Here is a 24,016-nt window from a genome sequence, read left to right on the forward strand (position 1 = left end):
CTTTAAAAAATAATGATGGCCAGTAATAAAGAATATTCAAGAGAAGTGCCAACTATCATGATGGGTACCTTTGCCAATTCTTTGCCCTGCTAAAAACCTGAAAAAGAGTATTAAATTTGGTATAGGATTACAAAGACTGCTCCTTCCATTCAAGTGATTAGAAACATGGAAGGGAGTTCTTGAAAACACAACAAAGCATTAAAAAATTAATTACAAAATATCTTCCCTTTCATACTCTCTGCTTTTCCATCCTCAGCCCGACCACCACTAGCATCTTGCAGAATTGAAAGTCAGAACAAAGGGGTGAGAAGAGACCAACAGAACACAAGACCTGACACGTCTGTGAAGAATGACAGGTAAAGGGGTTGCCTGTGTTATTTGGAGGAAGGTTCATTATAGGATGGTAATTAACATTATCCCTCACACCGGTAAGTTAGAAGAAGAGGGGCATACAATTCCTCTGAATTATTTCATAGTCTACTAAGACTTATCCCTTCTGTGCCCTCCTGACAATTTGTGCAATGTTCCCAGATTCTCTCCTCATCAATTTTCTTCTTGTTTTTTTAAAGAGAGAAGCCCAAGTCATTTTCCAGAGCTAGTTCTTTGTGCTTACTATTGCAGATTGCCTTAAAAGGTATGTGCCGGGAGACTGTACATATTAAGGACAAGGGAGGCTCACCGTATAATCTATGCATCACATGAAGGATTTATAAAATAAGAGGCTATTTATAGATGATGATCTAAACTCTCATCACGTTCTTTTCCCTCCCAGAGAATCCCACTTGGATTTCTCTCCTTTTTTCCTTCCTTGCTAATTGAATCTTCCTTTTTTAATGTTTCTTTCTATTGTCTTTTCTTTGCTTCCTTTGAAGAGAAAGTTAGGTTTTTGTTCTTGTTTTATCCCTTTTTATCTTATTTTCTATTGAATAGATGGTCTGTTGTTTTGTATCTCACCACTAAGTTGGGAAATTCTCCACACCATTTATTTAATGAACTAATTACAATTCTTCTGACTTTAATTTGGTCAATTACAATTTATGTTTGGTTACCTCAAGTTCCTAGACTGACACAAATTGTGTCACTTCTAGCAGCTACAAATGCCATTGAAAATAAAAATTTGGTGTCGTTCCAATCAGTCAGCTCTCCCTTCTCCTTTTTAATTATTTATTTTATTTTTAAGGCTCAAACTTCTGTCATTATGAAGAGGGTTGTTCATTATTCCAAAAACTGCTAAGAACAGGATTGCTACCCAAGCAGAAGAGAATCTGTTTTAAGTGGTGAGACATTTGGGTTGATTGTGGAAGAAAAAGGTGCCTCATATTCTTCCTTCCCTAGTAGAAATGCTTCTTTTTAGAATTCTCAGACCTGGTCCTTATTCACATTATTCTCAAAATAGAATGTAGTGACATTTATAAAAGGATGAATAAATTCTACTTTGTTGCTTTACACCTAAATACTTCAAAATTTAAACACTTCATGAAAAAAAGATTAAAAGTGTATCTATTAACACTAATGTACTTACTTTAGTGGATTCCAGGCTGTAGGATGTTAAAACAATAAGATTAAGTGTTGAAAGAGTCATTCTAAATATTTATTTAGCCCCATCTACCTATATCACTGTAATTGATGTTTCTCTGAGATACAAAGAAAGCACATTTCAATTTGATTCAACAAATATTTATTAAATTACTATTATTGCCAAGACACCGTGCTAAGTACTGCATGGAATACAAATATAGGAAATGTAGTCTGGTAAAAGCTGGAGTTCAGTTCTGTTTATCTCAGACAAGATTTATTGAGCACCTAGGTACCATGCAAAGTATTGAAAAATACAATAAGTTTTCTGTAGGCAAAGAAATGTATAGCCTGGCAAGTTGGGGTTGATGAATCCTTAAAATTCAATGTAAAATTGTGTGGGTCAGTGGTGTGTGTGTGTGTGTGTGTGTGTGCACATTCGTATTTTTTCTGAGAAGAAGGATACTATCTTCTGGATTCTCAAAAAGTTCAGTGACACCCCAAAATATTAAAAGTCATGTGTGCAGTACAGAGTAGATTCTCAGAGCTGTAAGAGAGATCCAAACAAAGGACTCTTTCGGACCCTGGTTCTTCAGTTGCCCACATGGTGCTTGGAACTGGGCTATGTGCTGAGATGACCACTAGCAGAGGATTTTACAGAGAAAAGGAAAAAGGTCCTCAGAACCAGAAGGAAATTTTAAACGTTACTGCTAAATAGAGGGATATTAAATGTTATAGGAGAGAAGGGAATCGTCAGTAAATCCTGGAACAGAGGCAGCAGGCTTTTGGATCCCTGAAGAAATACAGCTCTAAGGAGCCATGGAGGACATGTAGGGCTTAAGTAATTAGAAACAGAGGACAGTGCATGTCTGGTTTGGGGAGATGGCCTTAACAAAGCTACAGTTCAAGGAGTAAGCAGGAAATGGACAGTGATTCTTGATGTTTCTGGATGCACCCTGAACTTATGGAATCCTGGATCCAGACTCTTTGGAGTCCAGTTGTCCTTCAACTTGGCTTTAACAGTTGCCACACCTGTTATACCACTGCTGGCTGAGCCAAAAAGTAGAGATTTTTGTGTGCATAAATACACACAAAAATTCTGTTTGTATACAGAAACATGCAGACATGTTAGTGTCATATATATATATACACATATGTATATATATATATATGTATACTTGTATATGTATATATATGAGCGAATATATATATGAGTGAATATGTATATATGAGTATATATACATATATATTCATCTCTTACACAGCTTTTCTGATCACCATTCATTAACATATTTTTGAAGAGCTTACCTTTTGCTAAGTCTTGTGTGAGAACTGAAAAAGAAAACTAGCTCCCATGATCAAGGAGCAAATGTTCATCATGTGAAGAGAGAGAGGGGAAGTATTGCAGCAAGAAAGGCACAAATAAAGGCAGAGAGGCAGGTCACCTTATGCCTCTTCCTGGAAATGGCAAGTATTTCATTTGAACTGTTGTTGAAAGCAGAACCCATCAAAGACTGAATTTGATGAAGTAAGACCTCATGGAATACAGTGTATATCATGTTCAGAAGCTCAGGTTTTAGATACCAGGGAACCTTTGAAAGAGTTTAAGCAGAGGAGCAATATAATTAGATTTAGATTTTAGACAATCTCTCTGGCAGCAGTGTGGACAGTAAAACGGAAGATCAGGACAAATTTGCACAGTATTACAACAGATTAAGCGATAGAAGATGTCACATAGATGAGAAAATGTTAAAAAGTGAAATCAGTGAGAATTGGTCCTTTATAAGATGTGGGAAATGAAGGAAAGGGAGGAATCTAGGATAACTACTAGGTTTACAGTGTGGGTGACTGAATAGAGGATAGTTGTACTCAACAAAGCAGAGAACACAAAGGCAGGGAAGGTATTAGCCAAATTATGATCAAATTACTTGAGACAGGTTGAGTGTGAGAAATCTGAGGAGGTAACACAGTGGTCGCTTTTATAAAATGAAGCTTGGGGCGCCTGGGTGGCTCAGTCGGTTAAGCGTCCGACTTCGGCTCAGGTCATGATTTTGCGGTCTGTGAGTTTGAGCCCTGCGTCGGGCTCTGTGCTGACAGCTCCGAGCCTAGAGCCTGTTTCAGATTCTGTGTCTCCCTCTCTCTGACCCTCCCCCATTCATGCTCTGTCTCTCTCTGTCTCAAAAATAAATAAACGTTAAAAAAATTTTAAATAAAATAAAATAAAATAAAATAAAATAAAATAAAATAAAATAAAATAAAATAAAATAAAATAAAATAAAATAAAATAAAGCTTGAAAAAGACCTCCAGATCAGGCCTTAGCAAACTGGGCCCAGCAAGCCCTATGTGGCCTATTACCTGTTTTTGTACATCCTGTGAGCTAACACTAGTTTTGCCGTATTTAAATGGTTGAAGAAAATCAAAACAAGAAAAATATGTTGCATTAACTTGCAGGGCTGCAATTAAAAAGTACCACAGACTAGGTAGTTTAAATAACAGAAATTTATTTTCTCACCACTCTGGAGACTAGAAGTCTGAGGTGTCCGCAAGGTGATGGAGGGTTGGTTTGTTCTGAGGCCTCACAGATGGCTGTCTTCTCCCTGAATCTTCACATGGTCTTCCTTTTGTATCTCTCTATCCCAATTTCCTCTTTTTATAAGGGTACCGGTCATAATGCATCAGGGCTCACCATAATGACCTCATTTTCATTGAATTGCCTCTTTAAAGACTCAATTTCCACATTCAGCCACATCCTGATATACTAGGAGCTAGGACTTCAACATAAAAATTTGGGAGGAACACAATTCAGCCCCTAACGTATGTCATCACATGTGAAATTTGCATGAAATTCAAATTCCAGGGTTTTATTGGAACACAGCCATGCTCATTTGTTCATGTCTTATCTATGGCTGTGTCTGTGCTACAACAGCAGAGTTGGGTAGTTGTGACAGAGACCGTATGGACTGCCAGACTTAAATTGTCTACTATTTGGCCCTTTCAGAAAAAGTTTGCCATCCTCTACTCTACATAAAAGATGGGTTGGTAGCCACAGTTTAGGGCTTGTGATAGGAGTGATAAGATTACTAAGGGGGAGTGAGTTGTGTGAAAAGAAAGAGGGAAGAGCGCCCCTTAGGACATAAACAGGTCAGAGAAGGAAGAGGAAAAGAAGCTTCCAAGGTAATTGGGGACAAGAATGATCACAGCTGTCAGAGAGAAAGAGGAGCTGAAATGTGCATGTTGTGTTTCACAAAAGAGGAAGCAGCAAAGAAGACATCCACGTGGCTAACAGACACATGAAAAAAATGCTCAACATCACTCATCATCAGGGAAATACAAACCAAAACCATGATGATACACCACCTCACACCTGGCAGAATGGCTAAATTAAAAACACAGGAAATAACAGGTGTTGGTGAGGATGCAGAGAAAAGGGAACCCTCTTGCACTGCTGGTGGGAATGCAAACTGGTACAGCTGCTCTGGAAAACAGTATGGAGCTTCCTGAGAAAGTTAAAAAGAGAACTACCCTATAATCCAGTAATTGTACTGCTAGGTATTTATCCAAAGATACAAAAATGCTGATTCGAAGGGCCTGCCATTTATAGCAGCATTAGCAACAGTAGCAAAACTATGGAAAGGGCCCAAACGTTCACTGACTGATGAATTGATAAAAAAGATGTAGTATGTGTATATGTAGAGATAGATAGATAGATAGATAGATAGATAGATAGATAGATAGATAGATAGTGTATATGTATAGATAGATAGATAGATAGATAGATAGATAGATAGATATACAATGGAATATTACTTAGCCATCAAAAAATGAAATCTTGCCATTTGCAATGACGTGGATAGAGCTAGAGTGTATTATGCTAAATGAAGTAAGTCAGTCTGAGAAAGACAAATACCATATGATTTCACTCGTATGTGGAATTTAACAAACAAAACAGATGAACATATGGGAAGAAGGGGAAAAAAAAAGAGGGAAAAAATAAGACACTCATAAAAATAGAGAACAAACTGAGGGGTTGTTGGAGGAAGTGGGGAGGAGGATGGGCCAGATGAGTGATGGGTGCTAAGGAGGGCACTTGTTATGATGAGCACTGGTTGTTTATGTAAGTGGTGAATCACTGAATTCTACTCCTGAAACCAATATTGCACTGTAGGTTAACATAAATAAATAAATAAATAAATAAATAAATAAATAAATAAGGCAATGAACAGTGGCAAAAAACCACAAGGGTTCTAATGTGATAGAAGCCAGCATTTCGCATAGGAGGAGCTGGTAAATTAAAGGAAACACTATAAAGATGTGAAAATAATAAACATCAAAAATGGCTTTTAGGTTTATTAGTGATCTATTTGCTTTGAAAATGCAATATATATAAATAAATACTTTATTTTAATATTATTACTATTTTAATATTTTTATATTTTTGAATAAAGCATTAATATATATTAATGATATATAATGTAACTTATATATTTAATTTTATAAATTAAATTTTATAAATGTTTAAAAAATGTATCACTGAAGTTTTGCCTTTCATATGAATTGCAGAATGTTTCCAAGAAAATAATCAAGTGTGTAAACTGTAAGTATTTATATTTTGAAAACATTTCTTGTGAAATTGTCTCTAGAATAATACTTTAATCAGTGAGTAGTGTGAGGTAAAAAGAACAATTTCAAATACATTCTAAAACCATATTCGGCACACAGTTTATTTTTTTTTATTATTTTTTTTTTACTTATAAGCAAACAAAATTTATTTCTTGCAGTTCTGGAGGATGGAAGTCCAAGATCAGGATACCGGAGTGGTGGGGTTCCAGTGAGGGCCCTCTTCTGGGTTCCAGACAGCTAACTTCTTGTATCCTCAAGTGGTAGAAAGAGCTGGCTCTCTGGCCTCTTATAAAGGCACTGATTCCATTCATGATGGCCGCTGCCTCATGACCGAATTACCTCCCAAAGGCCCCACTTCTAAACCCTATCACACTGGGGGTTAGATATCAACCTATGAATTTTGGAGCGAGGGGCCACAGATATTCAGTCCACAACAGTAATTCTTGGAAGTTTAAGCAAGATAGTTTTAGCTGATTTATAAAACTCTAGCTCTCTTAAAAAGTCAGGAAGAAATTAAGACATATTTTTTGAAATTATTTCTTCTCTTTGCTCCTCATTATGTTGCTTTCTTCTCTTCTTCATCCACTCCTCTGCCCTTATTTTTGTCGATGTTGTAAAATTCAACTTTTACCACTAATTAAATCCATTAGGAGTTGAAAAGGCATCCCAGCTGTTGGATTCTTTTTTTTTTTTTTTTTTTATGTTTATTTATTTTTGAGAGAGAGACAGAGCGCGAGTGGGGCAGGAACAGAGAGAGAGGGAAACACAGAATTCAAGGCAGGCTTCCAGCTCCAAACTGTTAGCTCGGAGCCTGACACAGGTCTCAAACTCACAAACCATGAGATCATGACCTGAGCTGAAGTTGGATGCTTAACTGGCTGAGCCACTCAGGTGCCCCTAGGTACATACTTTAAAGAGCAAGATGTGTAGATATTTCTGCCTTGTCACATTTACCAGAAAAATACCAGACTTCCATTTCACTTCATGCTGAGAAAATTGTTGTAGTTTGTATTTTATTCCTTCAATGTTACTATCACATCCTTACTTAGTCCTTCTTAAAACAAACCAATCTCATATAAAGAGTGGATCTTACTATAAACTTCCATATTTTGTACTATTTCATATTTTATGCCTTGAATGAAGTTATTCAAAAAGAATGTTGCTGAGAATTTTATCACTAATAAAGAAGGGCATTTGAATAGAAAAGAGCCATACCCATGAACTAGTGGTTTAAATATTATGATTAGATTAAAACGGATGCACCCTTTGTATGCATTAATTAATGAGACTAGTGCCAAGGACCTATTTATGCTTATAAGTATCACTTACTATCAACAAGAAATAAACTCAAACATAAATTCAGACCACAGGAGCATGAGCATTTCACAAAAGTACTAAAGAAAGAACTGTCACTAAAATTTAATACAGTAAAGACAAATACATCATGGACATAGAGAATGACTATTGTTTTTTTTTTTTTCAGTGTAATTTTATTACTAATATATTCCCTGCACCTCTTATATTTACTCTTGAAAATTATTTTCCTCTATTATTTTTTATTATTTGGTTATTGTCTTTAAATCTGCTTATTTTCTAAAAGATTTTCAAGCCTTTCTGTATTTCTTGGCATATTATTTATGTATTTCCTAACCAATGTTATTTATTTTCTAGCATTTTGCTTCTTAGGAAAAAAAATGTATTTTGAAGGCAAAGATAGAAAATATTCCAGAGAACACATCCATCTGGAGTAAGTACTTTCATGCACATTCTAATATTTGTATTGGGCTGAATTTCTAATTACTTTATCATTTCAGGAGCAATGTAACAGAGTGGTCTGCACACACACAAAAAAGTATTTCCATTTTGAAGACCCAATTCTCTATTTAGAAATGGCTCCTGCCTATTAAAGTACTAGAAATAGATTTTTCATTAGATTATTTAAATAAATAAATCCAAATGCTAATGTGCTTGGTGTTTGTAGCTAACATAAAAGCATTATTATAATTGCTAAGATAAATACTTCTTCAGCCATATTCTTATTGTACTTAATGACTGTCTCCTTCATAGGAAAACGCTTGATTTCAAAGCAAAAATTTTACATTTTTTAATCCTGTAATATCAAGATAAATTTCCTATTTAATGTCTTGACATTAATTTTACCATGTGGATTAGTTTTAGTATCAATCCTTTAAAATGTGTTCTCAGTGAAAGCTGTTTCCTAGAAAATGAGATTATCATCTCTTTGGTCCTAGACAATTGTGTTAAATGGATACACTGTTGATACAACTTTTAGTTGCGTTTTGCTTTCAGGGGGAAAAATACTCCTAGCTGTAGAGGGACCAAAAAAAAAAAAAAAATGTGGTTAAAATAGTCTTAATACTGTCCTTCCACTCTAATTATTTCGGTGTTTTGATTTTTGAAATGCTATGCTTTGTTTTCTTAGAATGTGGGTACAGATATTGAATCCAGCATACACTAAAATCCCCAAAAGGAAAGCAAACATTTTATGAGAACATAGTGATTCTTCATCCAACCAAAATTTACGGAGTGTGTGCTCAGCTTAGAAAGCATTAGTCAAGACTGAACTCAAACTTCCCTGTGGGAAGCGACAGCTAGTCACTATCAATTTATACTCCTAACTCATTAGGTAGAGGGGAGAATGTAAGCCTAACTTTTGCCCAAAGTGCAGCAGGGAGAACAACTGTAGTCTTCAGCCTACTTTCCAGTTAATCAAGGGTTAAGTCCAGAAACACTGGAAAAAGACTAAGTAATCTGACTTTTTAACAAGTATCTTTACCATTTGCCAAAGTTTTTCAGAAATAAAACTTGTCAGTTTCTACATGTATTACTCATTTCTTTCTTTCCTTATTCCTTTTGTGTAAATCATAATCTAGAATTCAACAACGTCTTGTGAGTTATGTATTTTTGGTTGATTTGTTTGCTTATTCTCTAACTGTACCCTATCCGTCAACACTCCACACACACATGCTACACTAAGACTGCCAGGTAGCCAAGCAGAAGAAAGAAGGAAAGAAAGAAAGAAAGAAAGAAAGAAAGAAAGAAAGAAAGAAAGAAAGAAAGAGAGAGAAAGAAAGAAAACAGTCTCAGAAACTTGTTTCCTAAGTTAAGCAATATTTTCAACTTTCCTAAAGATGTTTTCTTTCATCACTTTTTGATGAAAATACCATATGTCCCCATGGCTCACATAATAGAAAATGTAATCATATACATCTGGGCAAGGTGAAGAATGCCAAGGCTGACCCAGGAGCCAAATTATGTTACCTTAATCTTCCACACTTAGTTCAGGAAAAAATGTTAAAACTTAATAGGGTCTGGAAGCACTAAAATGGTTCTATTTCATAGAATTTGGATTTGTAATTTTAAAACTTTTTCCAGTTTTTAAAAAGCTACCAATTAAGCTGCTAAAATTCAGAGGGTTTGTGCTTCAATATAACCTCCCCCCACCCATAATTTAATTTTCATCTGAGCAGTCAAGAAATATATACACAGGACCTGGGTGAATTATGAGCTCTGCCTTTTTATTTTTTTTTTTCCATTTACAGCCTCCACACTTTTCATCTTCCCCAACCCTATCCTTCCCCAACCCTGTACTTCCCCAACTCTATCCCTAAATTCCTTTCCGCTGCTGATAGTCTTTTCCATTTTGATATAATTGCATACTAACTGGGTCCCCTAAAATTCCAAAGGCATTGTCACATGATCCTAAATATAAAGGACTTGATAGACTGTGAACAAAGCCATTTCTCTCCTTAAATATACTCCAGTTATCATCTTTATCTCTAAAATAAAGTTTCTGTCTATATTGGTTATTGGGTCACAGGAGAATGGCTAGATGTATTTGGAAGGTGTGTTTGGGATGGTACAAACAAAATTATTATGGAGTATCATGGCCAGTGGTGGTGATAAAGGGCATCCCAAAGAGTAGGCAGTCTTCCACAGATGGCAGCTGAAAGTAGGGCCTTTAGGGCTGCTATGCAAAAAGAAAAAAAAACAACAGTGATTTCAACAGTGAACCCCGAGAACCAGGGGTTGACTTGCAATTGGGCTGTTTCTCTTGTGCTCATTCCCATAGGTGAGCAGTAGCAGGGACTTTTATATTTAAAGAAAGATTTTGAGGGGACACCTGAGTGGCTCAGTCGGTTGAGCATCTGACCCCCTTTTTTAAAGTTTTTATTTATTTTGAGAGAGGGAAAGAGAGAGTGAGGGAGAGAGCAAGTGAGCAGGGAAAGGGCAGAGAGAGAGAGATGGAGAGAGAGAATCCCAAGAAGGTTCCGTGCTGTCAGCATGGAGCCTAGAGCATCCAACTCTTGATTTTGGCTCAGGTCATGATCCCAGAGTCATGAGATTCTACCCTGTGTCGGGATCCACTCTGCGAGTGGAGCCTGCTTAAGATTCTCTCTCTCCTAAGGGCACCTGGGGGGCTCAGTTGGTTGAGCGTCCGACTTTAGCCTCAGGTCATGGTCTCTCAGTTTGTCACTTTGAGTCCTGCATCAGGCTCTGTGCTAACAAACATCTCAGAGCCAGGAGGCTGCTTCAGATTCTGTCTCTCTCTCTCTCTCTCTTTCTCTCTCTCTCCCCCTCCCCTGCTCATGCTCTGTCTCTCTCTGTCTCTCAAAAATAAACAAATGTCAAAAAAAAGAAGATTCTCTCTCTCCCTTTTCCCCTCTCCCCCGCTTGCTTGCTCTCTCTCTCTAAAATCAATTTTTAAAAAAATTTAAAAGATAGGTTTTGATTCTTCCATGCAATTTTGGACTTGTATATGAACAGCTGGTATATGACAATACTATAGTAATTTCTTAGAAAATTATTTATACTTTAATATCTTAAAAATTATATTAAAGTTACTTATTTTGCTATATATAGTAAATTGGAAGAAATAATTACAATGTGATCCTTGACTTCAAATAGCTGACAGTCTTGTGAGGTGGAGGACTGTATTTGCCTCCTGTAATGCATGATGAAGAGAAGAGGTTTAGACAGTGTACTAGGTCAACATTGAGCAAAGCTTACTAGTCTTGACTGGGCACATAGAAAAGCTTTATTAAGGTATCCGCCTTCATATATAAAACGTTACATTTTAATTTTAAAAATATTTCACAGAGTAGCAATTCATGCCACCGGAAGTTTGGAAAATTTTTGACAACACAAAAAATCTGAGTATATACCTTCAAATTCATTTTGTTTGGACCAAAACATTAATCAGTGAAGTTTTACACAAAGACTATGTGATATTACCATTTTTTCTTTCTTCCTCCCATTTCACATCTCCTCTCCCTTGTAATCTCCAACACTATCGAGGCTCCTGTTCCCAAAATTCCCTTGCACTTGGTCACCATCTCCAAACAGAAGGAAAGGGCAGGACTCTTCAGGGAGAAAATGGACAACAATGACATTTAGGGGTCAAAAAGCTTACCTGAAAAGGTGGCTTTGGATCAGACCATGAAAAGCACTGTCTGCCATATGTGGGGGAATGAATCTTACTTAACTCTGTAGGTGTTTCATTGAAGAGCTTTAAGCAAGACACGGACAAGACCAGATCTGCATTTCAGAAATATGATTGTAACAGCACAGAGATAGGAGAATAATTTCATTAAAGCACAAGAGAAGCTAAAAGTTCTGGAGGGCTGATCTAGAAGGATTTCATTGTTACCTCTTGGCATTAAAGAAGCCTGTATTAGTTTGCTAGGGCTGCCATAACAAAGTACCACAAACTGAGTGACTTAAACAACAAAAACTTATTGTTTCAAATTTCTGAAGTCTGAAATCAAGTTGTTGTCAGTGCCAGTTCCTTTTGAGGGCCATGAGGGAAAGATCTGATCCAGGGCTCTGCCCTAGTTTTATGTTTGCATAGTTCTCGCTGTATGTCTCTATTCAAATTTTCCCTTCTTAAAAGAACATCCATCCTATCAGATTAGAGTCTATCCCATGGCCTCATTTCTGACTTGATTCCTCTGTAAAGATTCTATCTCCAATAAGGTCGTATTCTGAGGTACTAAGGCTTAGGATTTCAACATATGAATTTGAGGGGATACAATTCAACCCATTCAACAGAGACCAATAGACAAGGATTAAATAATTTGTTTGCAATCATAGGGTTGATCAGGATTAAAATCTAGATCTTTTAACTCTTAGCTCAGGATTCTATCTACTATACTAGAGGTGATGCAAGAAAGCACTCTGTTGCCAGCTAGCATTGTGGTTTCAATAAGGTAACTTCTAAAGTGCTGATATTGCCCATAAAGAATTAGTTATTCACAAAGGGATTGACTAATGTCTTGAAAAAATTTTAAATGAGAGTCCTGATTTTAGCAACCAAATTGATTTTTTAATAGAATTTAGAAAGCAGAGTTGATCTTCTTAAAGCAAATATCATGAGGTAATTCAAAGTACTACACGCAAGCCCTCGCTCATGCAGTATTGTTCAGCATCGTCCAGTGATACTTTCATACAAATCCCAGGATCACAGTTTGTGAAAAAATTAGATGGGATAGGTTGTTTTTTACAGGTTAAGACTCCACTTTTCTTTTATATGCAATAAGAAGATAGCATTTTTTTTTGTTCATAATAATGTTATAAAGCTTACATTCAGAACAAACTAGGACAAAGGACTAAGTGGAGATAATATGGAGCCCAAGCTTGGGAACAAATCTCGAATTTTTTCCCTGATGTTATGTCAGCTCATATGATGATTATATAAGATTTATATGAGTGGTGCTCATATGCTTTAAATCATTCAACAGATAGTTACAACCACAGATAATTCAAATTATTCATTATACTAAATCATTGTACCATCAAATGGAAATTTGTTTAGCACTACTAAAAAAAAGTTCATTTGCTGAAGAGGTAGAACAGTTTTATTAATTGTCAGAATTTTGTTATGCCACAGCCATTTATCCTTTGTTTATTTTGCTAAGAGAAAGTATAGAATAACATTTAATTAGTAAGTATGGGGCTATACAGAGATGTCCCTCAAAGATCTTGGAAATAAGTGAACTTGTCCACAGAGAAGTAAATTTTAAAAGCAACAAGTAATAAATTGGTAAAGATATAAGCAGTCACTGGAAAGAGACAAGATGACTGATAGGCCATACAACCAGGCTTACTCCAGTCTGATTATACACATGTGCATTGCACATACACGTACACACACACACACACACACACACACACACACACACAAAAGTAATGTGTCCATCAACAAGGAAACTCATCAGCACAGAAATAGAAAGAGAGTCATATAGGCTGCTGCTAGAAGTGCCCATTCAAACACTCTGTATGGTAGAGAAAGAGCCCTTAGCCATCAGGTATCTTCAATCCAAATGGCAAGGCTATTCCTCCAGTGTAGATGGATAGAGGTGGTGATAGCTGATGAACTTTACTGATTTCAGTGCCATTGGCAAACCCCTTACTTCGTGAGAGGGGAGTGTTAAGACACCTTAGTATGAAGCAATTCCATATTTAATTCATTTAACTCTTTTTGTTCAGATTCTACTCTGAAATAACATCTTCTTGATTATGATTTAGTTTTAACTATAGAGCTTGATTATAGACAGAGAATACAATACTAGAATACAATTGAGTATTCTAGTCCCATATGATTGTCCCCATTCTAACTGCAAATTAATACATTGACAACCTGGAATTAGTCCCTCAAACTTTCATGCATCCCAGTTATTCTACAGAATTTTCTTAAAGCTATGTTTAGGATAATGTTACAAACTTCAAAGAAAATGGGCAACTTAATCTTGACTTTATCAGGTTCTTTCTGGCTCCAGGAGGCTTTCCCTTAGATGACAACAGCATCCCGTATTTCTCTTTTCTGATTCATTTCTACTTTAGGCAGTAAGAAAATGTTCTCACCACTGTTTCTATGAAGTTTTTCTCTTCCCCTATTCTTAAGCAAGAGAAACATGTCTAATTGGCCTAATGTCAACCATATACATTATCTAAGTCAAAAATCATTCTCTTTAAAACACATACAAATTGTTACTTTTAAGAACTTAAAAGATTTCATTCAATTAACACTGAATCAGTTTCATCGTAGAACTAATATTGTACCCTATGAGAAATACAATTTGCATTCCATTAGTTCATATTCTTAAAATGCTTCAAATGGAAATGTCTTTGAGTGTTAAGTATTTTAGCCTCCTGAAGGCTTGTTATTCATCATTAATGTTTCATCAAGAAATGACTTTTTTATAACCTAGTTTTAGAATTCCATCAATAAGTACAAAGCTTCACAATAGGTCCTTGAACCTCCATTCTCAATAATAAGTAACAATTATCTCTGTGTTTTATACACATTATATGGAATTAGAGCCCCCTGTAGAGACATTAGATTAGGAATTATGAAACCAATGTGGCATGCAGTCATTGTCCTGATATTTTCAAACCATCAACAAAGAATGGAAAAAGGGGCATCCAGGCCCTGACCTACCATGTGGGACCATATTATGCAGCAGGGTATCTCTATGAGAGTCACTAACTAGACTGCCTGTGTAAAGTTAGATAAGGGGTAAGCTTTATGCTGAGAAACTCTATAAATAATTATGCAGTTCACCAAGCAAGGTAACACTGCACCCTGCGGGGTCTGAATCAGATGACTCAGTATGTGAAGAAAAATATTTGTATTTAACTGGAATTTAATTTAGTTTCACATCCTCACTATAGGTTAATGTTCCTTAAAAGTAGGTCACTAAATTGGTAGTGTTTTGAAGTGTTAATTTCTTTTGCCATGTCTGTCATGTCTGTAGACCAACTTTTGTAGTTTATAATGTAAATCCATACTTACCCAGAATAAGTAAGTTATTACTTAAGGGGTTAATTCTATGGTGATCAATAAAATGGCTAAAATAAAGACTACTGTCTAACTGATAACAAGAAGATTTCAAGTAAAGGTCCTTCAAAACCTAATTTAATGAGAAGGGATTCATATGTAATTATCTCCATCATTCTTTTTTTTAAATTCTTTAATGTTTATTTATTTTGACAGAGAGACAGAAAGCGAGCAGGGGAGGGACAGAGAGAGAGGGAGACACAGAATCCAAAGTAGGCTCCAGGCTCCAAGCTGTCAGCACAGAGCCCATCGCGGGGTTCAAACTCACGAACCATGAGATCATGACCTGAGCCGAAGTCTGACACTTAACTGACTGAGCCACCCAGGCACCCCATCTCCATCATTCTTAAATATGTGTTAATAACTGTCCCTAAATAATTATTTTCTGAAGTTAAATATATATGTCTCACTTATTAATTTGTTTTATCTCAACGTTTCTTTCTTTCTAGAGATTTTCCCAGAACTCTTCTGATCAGCCTGGATCCAATTTTCATAACTCATCCACACAGTGGATGGTGGGCATTTATATTATGTCTCCTTAGAAGCAGACATCGCCCTACACAATCATCTAGAGCTTCTTGCAGCCTTGAAAGGTACATCAATTTTTGCATTCATCAGAAGAGTAATCTTCATTGTTATTTTTATTGTTACCTTATTAATTTCTCCCCATTACTCCTAGTAACCTCTAATTATAGAGCCAGGTAATGCTATGATAAGTTCTGCTGGTTAATAAGATGTTTCTAATCCAACTGACGAATGTCCTCTGAAACACTTGAGCTCTTAAATTAACCTGATAAGTCATGCTTCATAAGAGCCAGTAAATATCCCAGTTCATTTTGGCAATCCAAGGAGATTTTTTATAATCTGGAAAAGGTTAAGAGATGCAGCTCAGCTTCCTGGGACAGTATTTGACATCCACTGACCTTACCTGAGGAAAAGCTATTCTTCCCTAGAATCTCAAGGCAAAGACATGATTCATTCTGTATCATTAGGCTGTGTACATATAGTATAGAAAAGCGTGTTGGGAAGAGAGAACTAGTATTTACTGAACAGCTATTTTATAATAGCCAGCAAGTGATGGAGTTTTACACAGGTAGGCTTATTTCATGCTCACAAAAGTGCTACAGTAGATAGCATCAACTTATCAAATTCATTCCACAAATAAATATATATAGTTGATAACACTCTATTGTATAATGAAACTTGCAATGAGAATAGACCTAACTCTTCTCATATACACCCAAAAAGAGATAAATATGTGAGGTGATGGTTGTACTAGTTAACTAGATGGTGGGGAGGAATCTTTTCACAATGTATACATGTATCAAATTACCACGATTTATTATTATTATATTTGTTCATTATACCTCAATGAAACTGAGATTAAAAAGGAAAGGAAGAAAAACTCAGAGATAATAATATCTTAGCTCTAGGAGAAGAGAGATTTGAGCCAGGCTCTTTACGCTATGTAGCCTCTAACACAGTGGACTACATAAAAATAAACTTTTATTTGTATATCAAGACACACACACACACACACACACACACACACACACACACACAACCACCACACCAAAATAAAAGACAAATGATACACTTGGACAAAAATATTTGCAATTTATGTCCCAAAGAATTAATATCCTTAATACATAAAAGACTTATAAAAGTAGAGAAGAAAATAATCAACAACACAATAGAATAATGGACAAGAGATATGAGTAGTAAGATCACAAAAAAGAAATCAAGGCATGTGGCTCTCCAATATGTGAAATGATGCTCAGTATCACATGTAATAAGTTAAAATCCACTGAGATATATTTTCTCATCTAATAGATTGGTAAAATTCAAAATTTTGTTATAATTTACTAGTCATGCACAATCTAGACTCTAATGGACATATAGCCCATTTTCATAAAAATGTAAATTTATAGGAATTAAAAGAGAGACATGGAAAGGAAAGGTTTGGAGTAAAAGAAGGAGAAGACATACATCGATCAGTTGCAAAATTTGGACCTTATATGGATCTGAACTTGAAAGAGTTAAAAACATTTATGAGACAATTAGGAAAAGTTGAACAGTGGCTAGATGATTATGAAAAGAAATTATTGGTGAAATATTTGGTAAATATTGATAAAAAAATTTATGCAGGATAATGGTATCATGAGTTTTTTTTTAAGTCCTTATATTTTAAAGAAATACACTGAAATATTTATGAATAAAATGATACGATGTTTGGCATTTGCTTCACAATAGTCCAAAGCAGGCAGGCAGTGGAGGATGTAGTGGATTTTGTAAACCAAAATCAACTATGAGTTGACCATTTTTTAAGTTAGATGATAAGTTAATTATATTAATCTCTACCTTGTTACGTTATTGAAATTTTCCATAATAAAAACTTTTTTGGACTGTCAAAGCAGTGTATGTTAAAAATAAATATAGTTGTCCCTCTGAAGCTCAATTTACTATAGTGTATATCAAAATATTTTTGTGATAAAAAACTGACAAAGTCTCTACCGAACCCTGAAAATCTGAAGACAAAGACAAGGTTTATGTTTTTAGGATTGCATAACAGACAACTTCTAGTTCAAGATGAAATCCCTTGTTCTTTCACGTTCCCTAGCAATTTCCCAATGGCTAAGACAAGCTCCCTAGGTCCTCTTTTCCTACATTCTTCACGCTTCTCCTCCTTACTTTCTGTTTACTTACTCTGGGCTCCTCTCTCAGCAGCCATGCTAGGAAACTGAAAAATTTTTAAAAGCACCTTAATTAAATTATCTCCCTTTTTCTCTCCTTGTTATTTGAGCGACTGCCCTAAGAATCATCTTTCTACACACAAAGTGACCTGAAATTATTTGCTTTAAAGAGATCTTTCCCCACATTTAAATCAATGCTCTGTGCCATAAGTATATGGATTTATGTATTAAATAGATACATATTCTCAAAATCTTAGTTTTTTAGATATAGTCATTGACCTATACCGTTCATATTTCACAGCAACAGTTTGCTAGGAATGCATTATATTGTTTATATTTAGATTTTTTTTAACTTATAAAGACTCGTTTACTGTTAGGAAAAATATACATGAGGATATACATCAAATATATATGTATATGTGGAAAATATGTATTTCATCAAAGAAACAATTATCTTTAAGTAGTTCTGAATGAGAAAGTCATCATATAACATCTAACAAACTTGTCATCTTTTATGCTTTAATTTTTAAAAATCACTTTATATTGTTCTCTCCATTTTGTTTCCTCCATCCTCCCCCCAAATGTAATGCATTGAGACATTACAACTACACAACTTGCAACTTATTGGAAAATTTCTGTATGATTTTATAGTTAAATTTAACTTTCTGTAGCAACTTTTGTACTGTGCAGAATTATTCATAACTGCCATATCAAAAGTCATCCTTATTATGTCAACAAAAATTTATTGAGTTTCTGACAATACAGAGGCACCGCCTCTTTCCCCTGTATCCCTCAGGACTTGGGCACAGAGCCCCGTCTCTCTCTCGCAGTGTTCTGGTATACAGTGCAACTCCAACTTCCCCTGAAACTTCCGTAGTTCGGATCCAGAAGACATCTTTGCCTCTTTTCTATGTTTATTTAGTACATGAAACCTCTGACTCTTGGATTCATGCGTCTCAGAAGTACACCATTCATTTCTGGGTAGCTCTTCACTTGTTTTAAGCTTGGACAATTTTTTTGTATAGCTTCTGGAAAAAAGTTTAAAAAAATGTGTTCAAGGGAAGATCCTCAAAGCCCAAATGCAAGCTCATGCACTAAACTATTGCTTAGTTAGTTATTTTTTTTTTAAGTTTATTTATTTTGAGAGAGACAGAGACAGCATGAGCTGGGGAGGGGCAAAGAGAGAGGAAGAGAGAGAGAGTCCCAAGCAGGCTCTGTGCTGCCAGTGCAGAGCCCAATGTGGGGCTCAAACTCATGAAAGTGTGAGATCCTGACCTCAGCTGAAACCAAGAGTCAGAGGCTTAACCAACTGAACCACCCAGGCGCCCTGCTTAGTTTAAATTCAAGTGACGTCCATGGAAAGACTGACTATAGATAGGACAGTCATTTTTAGAGGAAGCTAGAAACAGCATCATAACTTTTGGGAATGGCCAACAATTAATTTGCTTCCATGATGTCATATGTACAATATTAGGTCACCTGGTAAGTGTTGGAATACATTTTTGCTACAGTGCAAGGAAGTTTCTTTTCACCATATGCACCTTAGCCGATTAGTTATCAAATTCACTAGTGTAATTAAATGTGAAATAGGAAAACACACCTAATTCCTTTTTCCTAGAAGCAAGTTCTTTTTGAGAAATAGCACACCATTAAGCTAGTTGGTTTGGAAAAGACTCAGTAACTTTTTATTTGAGCCCTCCCAAAGACAATAGCGACATTATTCCCCATGGTTTAGGTTCTTTCCTAGTTCCTCTTATTCTGAAATTTCTGATTTAATGCAAAAGCTATGTCACACATTTTAGTCCTGAGGGAAATTACTGTGACCTGTTTCTTTTTTCTTTTTTTCTTTTTTTTTCTTTTTCTTTCTTTTTTTTTTTTTTTTTTTTTTTTTTACTTTCTTCAGGGAGTTTATTTTTCTCCACTTCCCCCTTCCCCCAATTGTTGGCTATTTCTTACCAGCTACACTCCTCTAAATCCTGTTCTGGCAGGGCATGCCAGCTGTCTACTGAGGATGCATCTAATCTTGGCCCCTGTCTGTCATTTGGCCTTTTTAAAATGGTCCCAGTTAAACATGTTGTGTAATAAAAATAAATAGGTTTGCCTCCCTGAGTGCTATGACTCACCCTCATTAAAGCCTCTGCTGCCTTAAACGACACTGATTTTACCTTTCTCTTCAGAGTAGAAAAGCTAACATATGTGTGCTTTGCAATAGAATTAGAGCCAGAAGATTCTTGTATTTTAGTTAATCCACATTTATGGATCACATACTATATGCATCAACCAGGAACGTGCCAAAAAAAAAAAAAAAAAACCTGCATAAAGTGCAAAAAACAAAAAAAAAACAACAAAAAAACCCCAACTCTACCAACTATTTCATCCCGGTATATTTAGATTTAATATCAACAACCTGAAATCCACAAATCTTTCAGGAGTTGGTATCTCAGGAATTCCTTCAGCTTGCATTCTTGGCTTTCACAACCCTGAACAGAATATACATATTTAGTTGCTCTTGCCTTCCTGTGGTCCTGTTCTCCTCCAACCCCACCTGCCTGCCTACCACAGCTTCTGCTGTTTCTGACAAAAAGTCCTAGGTGCTGAATACCCTTCTGCAAGTTTCCCCTCCATATGTCCATCCAGATTGCTGTAAATAGTGTATGCATTATGCTTGAGTTCTTTGAAATTATAAATTATTAATACTAGCTGGAAAATATTAAATAGTTATCTCTATTGTGTTGTTCAGGACCTGTCTGAGTAATTGGCTTTGTAAAGGAATGAACATGAATCTGAGGGAGAAAAGATCTACAAGGAATTTGACTGTCTTATGTGTTCCTATGATATGTTACGTAGTTCATCCTAGGAAATTTTCAGACATATTATTTGCATGTTATACACAGATAAGCAAGAAAACACTGCCTAGTAGTATTTAAAAGTTAATACCAATTAAGATGCAGATGGAACTTTTCTTTGAAAAAGCACCTTGTAAAGCAAAATCATTTTAAGCAAAATCAACCTATTTGTAGTTTTTTCCTAGTATTCATGTAAATGTTGCTACCTTAATACCATGAATCCCTGGGTCTATTTGGGCAAATCATTTGTTTAAGTAGCATGCAGCAATCCCAGACTGTCACCTGCCAGTTGTTACACATCAAAGCCATTAAACAGTCCTTTCTAAAAGGAGAGTAGAGAGGCTGATAAACAGTTTGTATCAATGGCCAACCTCACACACTTAGAGGGCAAAATTATAGGCCTTTAAATATGCCCACCGGAGAGTATATTAAAAATAAACAAATAAAGGAAATTCTCAGTTATAGCTTTACATGTTAAAGGTCAGTCTTCTTTAATAGAAACTTCCTTTGTGGGCCAGTGATTCTCCCTGTCCATTTTTTGTTTTTGGGTTTTTTTTGGGGGTGGGCTCTTAAAGCACTTTCTTTAGAATAGAAAGTTAAAATTCAGGGCACCTGGGTGGCTCAGTTGGTTGAGAATCAAACTTTGGCACTGGTCATGATATCGCAGTTTGTGGGTTCGAGCCCCACATCGGGCTCTGTGCTGACACCTCAGAGTTTGGAGCCTGCTTTGGATTCTGTGTCTCCTTCTCTTTGCCCCTCCCCCACTCACGCTCTTGTCTCTCTCTCTCAAAAAGAAATAAACAATAACATATATATATATATATATATATATATATATATATATGTTAAAATTCAAGGTGAACTCTTACCACATATTTTTCATGAAAATAGTTATCTCACCAGGAAGAAAATTGGTCATGGTTCTAACTAGTTTCTCAAACTGTTTTCCCAGGATCTCTGGAAAACTTAGAAGGAAAGAAGACATGCAACTTCAGGGTCAAAATTTCCACAATAGTGTTTGAAATTTGTTTTTTCATTTTGATGATAATCTTTTTAAAGATACCAGTTATAAAAGTTATCTTTTGTGGTATACATTTTATTTTTTAATTTTTTTAAATGTTTTTAATGTTTATTTATTTAGAGAGAGAGACAGACAGCGTGCAAGCAGGGGAGGGGCAGAGAGGGAAGGAGGGAGACACAGAATCCAAAGCAGGCTCCAGGCTCTGAGCTGCCCGCAGGCTTGAACTCACAAACCATGAGATCATGACCTGAGCCGAAGTCAGATGCTTAACTGACTGAGCCACCCAGGTGCCCCACTGTGGTATACATTTTAAAGAAAAATATGTTTCCATAGGTTTAGAGGTCTGCAAGAAGTTTATTTTTTACCCCTCTTTTAAAAGGGGTCTATACCATGACTCAGGTTTGAGACTAGCTTTGGTTAAGGAAATGAACAAATTGGTTCCTACTATGTAACAGAGCAGCAGAAACTGAAGAGAGAACAAAGACACATGATGGGAACTTTCAAAGGAAAGTTGCACTCAAGAAAGTTAAACAAGGAAGGCTTTATTTAAGACTGTTATAACAGGGGTCATTACTATTGCAATAAGGTAGAGAAATTGAACTCAGTGTAGGGGAAACAACAGAGGGAAGAATTATTAAGCTCTGTAGCACTGGAAAGTACTGGAGAGCATTAAGGGGGAAGTTGGTCAATGTGATTAGGCTATCTGGTTTGCTAACTGGCGCTTATTCTAGACTGATAACAAATTTAAATTCCGAACACCTAGCTCAGTACCTTGCACAGTGAAGAACACTCAATGCATTTTCTCATGGCAAATGTTAATTGCGCCTACTCTAGTCCCACCGTATACTAAGCATTAAGATAAGACAGTTTCTGTGCATTAGCAGGTGACAGTAAAGTGGGGAAAAGAAGCAAATAAACAGGTTTTCAATAATGCAGCCTGCTATAAGAGGACATAGAGGAATACATGTCCCTCTGATTTAATACCTATAGGGACTCTAGCTTATTGTGGTTGGTGCCATTCATTCATTCATTCACTCATTCAAAATACAGTTATTGATCACCTACTATGTATCAGACACACTTGTAGGTGTTGGGATTTAGCAGTGAACAAAACAGACAAGAGTTCATAGAGTTTATATTATGATGAGTGGGACCTACAATAAACAACCAAATATGTAAGGCAATGTCAGAATAATGGTAAATACAACAAAGAAATTAAAAAGTCTGGAAAGAAGAAAGAGAGTAACAGGAAAGCCCTACTTTAGGTAGGGGGTTTAGGGAAAACTTTTCATAAAGGCAAGTTGTGAGCAGATTTTAGAACGAAGTAAGGAAGCAAGTCATGCTAGTATGTGAAGAACAACACTTCAAGCTGAGAACAACAGCATATGCAAAGGTCCTGGGACAGGAGCATATTTGGCATGTGTCACAACATCAAGAAGGCCAGCATAACTGGAACAGAGGGAGCAGTAAGAAGACTAGAAGGAAATGAACTAGGAAAGTTGGCCAATGGCCAAATGATATAAAATCTTGTAAAAACCATGGTAAGGACTCTGGATTTTATTCTAAGCATGATAGGATGCCAATGGAAGATTTTGAGCAAGAAATCAATATGATACAATTTTACTGGATTTGCTCTGCACTTGGGGGGAGGGCTGGTGCATTAGATAGGCAAAGATGTCTGGCGATGGCTGACTGAGTTTACTCTGGAAAGATACATTAGAGCTAAGTAAATAAATTCAACTGGGTTTAGAGAGTAGAGAATGGAGTAGAAAATTGCAGCAGGCAGAGGCAGCAGCATGTGTAAGGTTTGGGGACAGGAGTGATGATAATATCTTAACTGGGCTGATTTACCCAGTAGACAGTACTAGACGCACTGTGCTAAAGGCCAGTGAGCTTTCAAAAGATGGCAAAAATGTTTGACACCAAAAAAAAAACAAAACTTTTTTTTGTTGTTCTGAAATAGTAAAGGGGGAAATTTTTAAATTAAGTGGATCAATAATTATAGCAAAATATAGTTAAAAATAGAATGTAGACTCCACAAAAGTAGGAACTTACCTATTTTGTTCACCGAAGTATTTCAGGACCTAAAATAGAGACTAGTCTGTAGTAGCCACCTAATAAGTATTGAATGAATTAATGAAATTCATTCCATTTTATAAAATGAGGTATTATGTCAACCAGTCAACCACAACTCTGCTCAAATCCTAGTTTTTTGTAAGCTCCTTTTCATGTGGAACGTGGGTTTGCTGTAATATGTCTGATAAGATGTAGATTTCCAAAAGGAATTATTTCCAGGCCTGTGTCTTTAAAAGAGTCTGTGTCCTGGAAATCAGCAAGTAGTTAGTATTGCATGAGCTGGTGGCATAGTAAGGAACAAATCTAGAGGCATCAGCAGGAGCCAGGCTGTGGAGGGCTTCGTAGTGCCATAATGAGAAGCATCAACTTCATCCTGGAGGGAAT

The 24,016-nt window shown here is 36.1% G+C and overlaps 2 long non-coding RNA genes across 4 annotated transcripts in view; one reads left to right on the top strand and one right to left on the bottom strand.

Annotated features, from left to right (window-relative positions):
- LOC109248401 (uncharacterized) overlaps positions 1 to 24,016 on the bottom strand; it is an 81,745-nt gene that overhangs the window by 36,359 nt on the left and 21,370 nt on the right. The gene's annotated exons all lie outside the window — the stretch shown is intronic.
- LOC109248400 (uncharacterized) overlaps positions 6,030 to 24,016 on the top strand; it is a 29,184-nt gene continuing 11,197 nt past the window's right edge. For both annotated transcript variants that reach the window (XR_002072037.2, XR_002072036.2), the window contains exons 1-3: positions 6,030 to 6,110; positions 7,808 to 7,883; positions 15,446 to 15,589. This is a non-coding gene — a long non-coding RNA (uncharacterized LOC109248400). The remainder of the gene's footprint in view (positions 6,111 to 7,807; positions 7,884 to 15,445; positions 15,590 to 24,016) is intronic.

This window comes from Panthera pardus, unplaced genomic scaffold (assembly GCF_024362965.1).
Source record: "Panthera pardus isolate Hobbes unplaced genomic scaffold, ASM2436296v1 HiC_scaffold_8, whole genome shotgun sequence".
In the NCBI taxonomy this organism is placed as follows: Eukaryota; Metazoa; Chordata; class Mammalia; order Carnivora; family Felidae; genus Panthera; species Panthera pardus.